The sequence below is a fragment of the Heptranchias perlo genome, chromosome 3 (assembly GCF_035084215.1).
Source record: "Heptranchias perlo isolate sHepPer1 chromosome 3, sHepPer1.hap1, whole genome shotgun sequence".
Lineage (NCBI taxonomy): Eukaryota > Metazoa > Chordata > Chondrichthyes > Hexanchiformes > Hexanchidae > Heptranchias > Heptranchias perlo.
The window spans coordinates 76,786,711-76,795,520 of NC_090327.1; the positions used below are offsets into that span (position 1 = coordinate 76,786,711).

General features: G+C 42.4%; 1 protein-coding gene across 9 annotated transcripts in view; it reads right to left on the minus strand.

The window, feature by feature from the left end:
* Window positions 1-8,572, minus strand: part of ncoa2 (nuclear receptor coactivator 2) — a 280,623-nt gene extending 272,051 nt beyond the window's left edge. For all 9 annotated transcript variants that reach the window (XM_067980345.1, XM_067980351.1, XM_067980354.1 and 6 more), the window contains exon 1: window positions 8,468-8,572. The gene's annotated coding sequence lies outside the window, so the exon portion shown is untranslated. The remainder of the gene's footprint in view (window positions 1-8,467) is intronic.
* Window positions 8,573-8,810: the final 238 nt, after the last annotated feature.

Sequence of the window (8,810 nt, forward strand, 5' to 3'; positions counted from 1 at the left end):
CGAGTGGGTCTAATTGGATAGCTCTTTCAACAAGGTGGCACAGGCATGATGGGCCAAATGGCCTCCTTTTGTGTTGTAAGATTCTGTGATTCAATGCACCATGACAACACCACCAATGAAAGAAAATGGGCAAGAAAAAAAGCAAAATCTTTCACATGAAAAGTCATGCCCAACAGCCACAAATTCTTCAAACACAAGGGGTCGTAACTCTAAGGTCTCCCCCCTCAATTTACTCCCCTACTCACAAAAACAGAATTACACAAGCTCAGCAGCTCTTCTCGACTATATTAGGCTATTTCACTACAGGAAACACATTTCAGCCTGATCCTATCCTCACTAAACATCCACAGATATGGAGAAACATCATTGGATAGCTATCAGTAGTGGGAACCAGAGCCAATTTTTTTTCTCCTTCACAGCCCAAAAACACTAAACCCAATTACAATATCCCCGCTGCCACCCCAACGAACTCAGCCCGGACGAGGAGCAAACTTGGGGCTATCCTGATCTCCATGGTTCAGTGCTCACCAGGTAGGTCCACTACCCACTAAGCCCTCAAGACATTTCACCTCAGATAGGTTTATTTTGTAGAAGAACAAACTTGCATTTATATAGCATCTTTCCTGACTTCAGGTCATCAATTAATTACTTTCGAAATAAAGTCACTCGTTATGTACGCAAACGCACATAGCAAGATTCTACAAATAGCAATGAGGTGAATGACCAGTGAATCTGTTTTTGGTGGAGTTAGTTGAGTGAGTGATAAATGTTGTTCAGGACACCAGAACACCCCTGCCCTTCTTCGAATAGTGCCATGAAATATTTTACATCCACCCAAGAGTTTTGTGTTTCATCCAAAAGACGACACCGCTGAGTATTCCCTCAGTACTAAACTGAAGTGTCAGCCTAGAATATGTGCTCAAATCCTGGTGGGAGCCTTGAACTCACAACCTTCTGACTTAGGCTACCATTGAGTCAAGGTTGACACTTTTATGACTTGGAGTCTGTTTTATAAACTACAATGCTATTAACAACTCCATTAAAAGCAAACAGCACCAGGCATAATATATTTATGGAAGTTTTCAAGAGAAACCAGAGTAAATAATATAGTAAATAAAATACCTATTTTTTTTTTTTTAAGTGTTTTCAACATAGGAAGTGTCCCAGTGATTTGACTATGATAGTTGGACACAGTTGATCACTGCATTTACCTACATTTTCCAGTACAATCTTAATGTGTGTAGTGTCTATGCAGCATTTTTTTTTAAACTGACCCTTGCTTTTTCATATTTCAAATAAATATGAAGGAAATTGTGTCATTTATTTCTGGACATGCAAGTCTATGTCATTCGTTCTTCCAGCAGAACTATTCGACTTAGGAGTAAAGAAAGCAAGAACTTACTTATAATCAGCATGGCAAGAACAACTGCAACAAGGTAAGTCTTTGGGACGTTTAAAATTGTATAGTATGTTTTAAACTAAAAGTCAAGGCCTGGAATTTTCAGCTGCTTGCCTGAATTTTGAATAATTCTAGAGCAAACCATTCTGTTTAGTCAATCAAGAATTATATTTCAGCTATGAAAAAGTGATAATTGATTTTACTTTGAAGGGTAAGCACAACATTAACAGAATTGATGAATATTGAGTTCAAAATTCAGTTTTATTATGAAAAAAATTGTTTTTGTTTTTTGGTTTTGTAGTTTTCCCACACTACACACCTTCTCAGAGATGTGAGCCGTGGCTCAGTGGTACCACGCTTGCCGCTGAGTCAGAAGGTTGTGGGTTCAAGTCCCCCTCCAGGAACTCTAGCACAAAATCTAGGCTGACACTCCTGTACAATACTGAGGGAATGCTGCACTGTCGGAGGTGCCATTTTTCAGATGAGACGTTAGGGCAGATAGGGCCTCGGTTTCTCAGGTGGACATAAAAGATCCCATGGCAACATATCAAAGAGCTGGGGAGTTCTTCCTGGTGTCCTAGCCAATACTTCTCCCTCAACCAACATTGCTAAAACAGATTATCTGGTCATTATCTCATTGATGTTTGTGGGACCTTGCTGTGCGCAAATTGGTGATCGCGTTGCCTACATTACAACAGTAACTACACTTCAAAGTACTTCATTTTCTGTAAAGCACTTTGTGACGTCCTGAGGTCATGAGAGGCACGATAAAAATCCATGTTTTTCCTTCTTTGAAAGCACGGCTACAGAGCTGCTCCAAGCCTCAGCCACTTACAGTAGGCAACCAAAATTCCTAGCAGAATCAGAATAACTTTCTAGGGGAATTTTCAGTTGCACTGCTAGATTCCTTGTTATGTCACATGATTTCAAGACAACTTCCCCAGATCATTACAATAACATTTTTTACACATTTATTCCATCAGAGTTTGCAGACTTGATAAAACAATGTTCCCTTTCCCATCCCAGGAAACCAGTGCTTTGATGATCTCTAAAGCAGGGATTTATCCAGCTACACCGGCAAGGCGGGGGGGGGGGGGGGGGGGGGGGGGGGAGAGAAAATGAAGAAATACCAGAATGACATCCATGTAATATAACTTGGTCATTTTATAATTCAGAATTGAAAATAATGAGGCTCACAAGTAAAGAATTGTGCCAAATAGTTACAAGGAGTGCACAAGACCTCTGGATCAATCTCTGACAAAGTACTGTAAATGTGGGTTAATCATATTTTCTTCCATAATTGTAACTGCCATTACCCATATCAAAATAAACATTACATAATTATAGCACAAGTTTAACAAACTGGGCTTGTAGTAATAGATTATAGAGCTGTGCCTGGTGTGTTAATATGAATTCTTTTAGCTTTTCCATCTGGCACCAAAGCCTTGAAATAGCTGGCAAAATGGAAGCCAGTACAGAAGGCAAAATTCTGGGAATATTGAAAGAGAGAAAGGAAAGGCAGGAAAATCAGATCTGGCAGACCAAAGATCATACCAATGAAAAGCAACAAATAATCCACAGAAATTAAATCTTGAAAGTCTGAGACCTTTACATCTTTAAATCGTTCATCCTAAATCTATCCAAAATTGGTACATGTAATTTGCTGGTAAGTACTGGTCAGTTTTCCAATGTTATGAAGACCAAATGACACCCAGAGTCAGTTTCTGGTACATATTATTATTCCCAAGATTCATAAGTACAAACAACTTCATTTAAGAGGGAAAAAATAGCATTTCTGGTAACATTATTACAAAATAATAGAAGAGCCTGACACTTTTTTAAAGAAAGTTTACAGGTCCACGTAAAGACAACAGCCCTTTCCTATGGATTCAAGCTACAAAACACAAATGTGACTCATAATCCAACTACTCATTTAGCAGCAGCAGTCACAGAACATTATTGCAACATAGCTACAGAATAACATTATATACCAACAAAAGCTGGATCAGAGCAATATAAACTGCAGAGTTTATATTATATTAAGCCAGTTTTATCTACAATTCCTTGGTGCTACATTTCTGATCCCAAGTTTGTTATTTTTTGAAGGGAGTGTAGGGAAGAAGTAGACAAAGAAGCAGATATTACACCATGGGGCAGAGGAAGAGAAAACGGGAGAAAAAGTCAACATGGCCAGATGTGCCAGTCTCCTTGTTACATAGCAACATTGGTAGAAGCCTGGGAATAGATCCTCTGTTCATTCTCATCCATGGAATACCGCATACCAAGTGGAAAGAATAAGAAAATATTTTTTTCAGAAATATTTTAACTCTAGCAATTCAAGAGACATTAGTGGATCAGCAACCCAAATGAATCACTACTGAAATGATGGTTATTCTATGGGCATAAGGAATTGAATTTCAAGAGAGCAGACTCCAAGAAAATGTTATATGAAAGCAATAAAATATGAAGAACTATTTTAAAAGGATATAGGGGGGAAAATGGGAATGTGTTAAGCACATTTAAAAAAACTGCTGAGGCAGTTCATCCCAAAAACAAGTCAGAAAGTGGCTTGAATGAAAAGTGGAAGCATTAAGGGGGGGATAAAGGGTGTATAATATTCTGAAATGTACAGGGAAGAAAGGATGGGGAGGACTAAAAATCAAACAGAAACATTAAGAAGCTGATGAGATGCAAAGACACAAGAGAAATATAGAAACATAGGAATGGTAGTGTAGCAGTTATGTTACTGGACTAATGATCCAGAGAATGAGAGTTCAAATCCCATTGCAGTTTAAGAATATGAATTCAGTTTTTTAAAAATCTAGATATAAAAATATGGTATCAGTAAAAGTGGCCACAATGCTGTTGGATTGTCATAAAAACCCAACTGGTTCACTAATGTCCTGTAGGAAAAAGAAACCTGCCCTCCTTACCCAGTCTGGCCTATGTGGGACTGGAGGCACATACCAACACAACTGACTCTAAACTGCCTTCTAACGTGGCCTAGCAAGCCACTCAGTAGTATCAAACCACATTCAAGAAGGCCCACCGCCACCTTCCCAGGGAAACTAGGGATGGGCAATAGGTTCTAGCCTTGCCAGCAACTTCGACATCCCGAGAAGTAATGTTTTAAAAAAGGAACATAGGAACAGGAGTAGGCCATTCGGCCCCTCAAGCACGTTCCACCATTCTATTAGACAACAACTGATATGTACCTCAACACCATGAGGTCTGACCAAGGCGCTGTACAACTGAAGCATAACTTCTTAAATAAGAAATAAAGCAAAAAATATAAAAGGATAGTAACAAAGTATTCTTTAAAAGGTGCAAGAGAAGGGTACAGAGTGGCACTGAACTATTTACCAAGGGAGGTGGTGTCAGAGGACAGGGAAGTAGCAGAATTAAATTATCTTGTCATTGTTTTTGCCACTGATAGGGATGGGACAAGAGGTGTGAGTTGATAGTGGAGTATAATGGAGAAAGCGGGATTGGAAACCCTTAGCTTCAAGGGAAAGCACAGTAGAAAGGTTTATGAAGCTGAAGGTAAACAGAAACCAAGCTTTAACTATTTCCTTTCAAAAGGTGGTGGAATTGTCTGAGGATACTGTAAATCCTTTCACTGGTATCTATCTGAATGTGGTAACATCCCAGTGGATTGGAATGATGTAGCCCCATCATTAGAGACAAGAGATAAACCCTCAAATTACAGACACGTCAGCCTCATGATCGTGGAAAAAATGTTCTGAGACTTTGTTGAAGAGCAGCATAAGGTAGCACTCAAAAGGACAGTGTCAAAAAGGGCAGGTTGTGCCTGATGATTTACTGGATTTCTTTTGAGGTTACAGATCTGATGGGTAAGGGTAGGTGTTCATCTATCTGGATTTCAGGAAGGCATTTGGCATTGCCCCACGTAACAGACTAATTCTCATGGAATAGATGGCAAAGTATTAGATTGAGTGCATGCTTGGCTAAAAGGATGAATGAACAAAATTAAATTTATGTAGGGACTTCCATGGCCTCAGGACATCCCAAAGCGCTTCACAGCCAATAAAGTACTTTTTTTTTTGAAGTGTAGACACTCTTGCAAAAAAAATAAGGTAGCACAATAAGATCCTACAAACATCGATGTGATAAATGGGCAGATAATCTGATTTTGGTGGATGGATAAATGTTGGCTAGGACACCAAGAGAACTCTCCTGTTTATCTTCAAAAAAAAAATGCCATGGAATCTACTACATTTGCCCGAGAGTGCAGGAGGGGCTCGGTTAAAGGTCTAATTCAACAAATGGCACCTCTGACGACAACAACTTGCATTTATATAGCACCTTTAACACAGTAAAATGTCCCAAGACGCTTCACAGGAACATAATCAAACAAAAACTGACACTGTGCCAAAGGAGCCATTAGGTGTTATAAGCTGGATAGCCAGGTGGTGTAGAATACTAGAGCCCAGTCTTCAGTTGCTTCCAAGCCTTTATTCACAGAGCTCCACGTTATATGCAGTGCAGCCCCAGACAAGTTTTCATATAAATCGATATGAGAGTTCCCAATTGATGTGCAACACCAGAATACAATTAACACTAATTGATATAATCACAGATACAATTAACATTAGGAAAGCTGGGTCAAAGAAGTAGGTTTTAAGGAGCGTCTTAAAGGAAGAGGAGGGCTTGAACCTGTGACCTTCTAACTCTGAGGCAAGAGTGCTACCTCCGAGCCAAAGCTGACACCGAGACAAGAAAGGATGGCAAGTCAGAATGAAAACCAATCAGTGCAGTCCCATAGGGATCAGTGCTGGAGCTACTGTTAGAGTTTGCAGTTGACACCAAATTGGGTGCTAACCAATCTCCAATTATCCAAAGGGATCTGGACAGGCTCAGTCAATGGGCAGAGAATGGCACTTACGAGTGGATAATGCAAGGTCATGAGATTAGGAAGGAGGAAAAATATAGATTACGAATTAAATAGGAACATGATTGAGGCAACTGAAGTAGTTCAGGGGGTTTTGATGGGTAGGTCTTTGAAGTCATGAGTTAGGTTCAGTGTTTACAGGTGATAAAGAAAGCAAATAAAATTTGGGACGTATAACTAAAGTTGGTGATGCAATTTTATCTGCCTTGGTGACGCTGCATCTGAAGTATGGGCTTGGATTTGGACTCCATGTTACAGGAAAGATGTAGAAATATTAGAGGGAGTTCAGAGGGTGGCAATGAGGCTTATTCCTGAACTTAACAGGGAAGAGTTATGAGGAAAGATGATCTGCCTTGGAGCTACACTTCTCTGAAGAGGGTGATGAAGAGAGTCTGATTTTCAAGGTATGGAGAATTCCAATATCTGAAAGTAATTCTGAACACAGGATTTGAGTAGGATACACAGTTTAAAGTTATGTATGTCCAAAAGAAAATAAGGCAACTTTTATTTTTAAATGACTGACAGAATTGTGGAACAGAATACAAGCACGTCTTTAGGGGAAAAAAAAGAGAAAGTCATGGCTGGTTTTGAAAAAGGGACTAGATGAATTCCTATTAGATGATCCAGGGCTATTTGTGGCTCATAGCAAGGATAAGGCAGCTAGATGGTCTTCTCCTGATCGTAACATTACTATGCTACTATTTAGTTCCTGATAATTGCATCTTTTGATTAATTCCACGAAAGGAACCCCCTCACAGTTCAGCTGGTATTACACCACACAACTAAGCCAAACAAACCAGAAACAGCCCAAATTCAATCCCTGTTGAGAAACTTCCCTCTTTTACAACACCGGAAAAACAGAACAAAATATCCTCCAAAATGCAGTGTACAATTAAAAAGAGAAAAGGGCAGTAACTTGCAATCACGGGACATCGAAAGTGCAAGTTTCACAGAAGCCTGTCGGATTTCTACAATGGATCCTTGGGTGTTTTTCCACTGCTTGTTTCTGAACATTAACCACCACACTGACGGGGAAATCGAGTTGAAGGCGAAACAAATCCCGTGAAAAAAAAACCTTAACCAACAAATGAAAGTGGTGCCTGCCGCACAAAAACATTAGGAAAAAGGAGAAAAAGTTTTACTCGGCTGTGTGAAGACCAACCGACAAGAGCTCGTGCAACCTCAAAAAGGACCAGTTCAGCCGAATTAAGTGGATTGGCCGAGGAGCTGCCATTGGTCCCAGCCTTAATCACCGTTTTATCTTTCATGGTAACTCAAAGACCCTGCTCCGCCGCTGCCAGTGGGGGAGGGCGGCACATCACGCCTTCCCTCCTTTCTCCCCCCCCCCCGCGGAATCGGCATCCATGGGAGTTGTAGTTCCGCGTCACCCTCTCCTCCCATACCACGTACCGGAAGAACCCGTGCTGAAAAACTACAACTCCCGACATACTGCGGGATGGGCCGGCGCCTGCGCGTTGGGCCGCCCTGGCTCTCGGTGTTTATCATTACTGTTGATGAAGCGAACTCCAGTGCAACCTAACTTAACCCCTGGAGAAATCTTGACCCCGCCCCTTTCCCGAGCGCAGTCGCCGCCAATTGGCTTGAATGACGGGTGTTCGCAGCGTGCCAAGGCACTGCAGGCTCTCTGATTGGTCAATTTAACTGTCCGTCAATGGCGTCGCTCGGACGCTTCCGTTGAAGTTAGGTTGAGAGCCAAAAGCAAAGCTCGCATTTTAGCGAATTTACTTAACCCAATTAGAGAAAGCGGCGCCTTCCCGACCCCGGCTGCAGCGCCAAGCCGACCCGACAATAAAATACATCGAGTAACATTGCAGCAGCGAGGCCCCGATACATTTACTGTAAAAACACACACACTTTACTGGCCTCGGCGCAGAAGTTGAGGGGAGCCGGCTCTGGAGAGTCCCTGTCCGGGGTTGGACGGCCTGGAAGGTTCCCGAGCCCCTTCACTCGCATGCGGAGAGGAGGCGATGAGCCAGATGCGGCTGCAGCAAAAACGGGGCTCACAGAGAGGCAGCCCCCGCCCGCTGTCTTGAACAGACCCACGCCGCCGCCTCGGCTCACCCCGAGCAGTCAAAATTTAAAAAAAACAACCGACCCGTCAACGACGAGACCGAGACGAGGAGCGGCCTACTCACCGGCTTAACGGGTTGGGGGTCACCAAGAGCAGCGATTCACCAGCCTGACCTTCGCTTCTGAAGACGGACTCTCCGAACTGTCCGCCATGTTGCTCCTTGTGTATTTAAATGGCAACCTCCCACAATCGAGGGAGCGGAGGGGGAGGGACAGAGAGAGAGAGAGAGGAAGGGGGGGTGGGAGGAGAGCTGGGCTGCTCCGGGCCCCGCCGGGTAACAAGAGGCCGGCGTTCACTCGCACGTACGCCGCTGCTCAGCCTCCTTCAGCACCATCTCTGCAATCGCTTTCCAAGTTTGTCAACAGAGCCCATGAAACCCCCTCACCTGTCGGCAAGGTGGCTGCTGT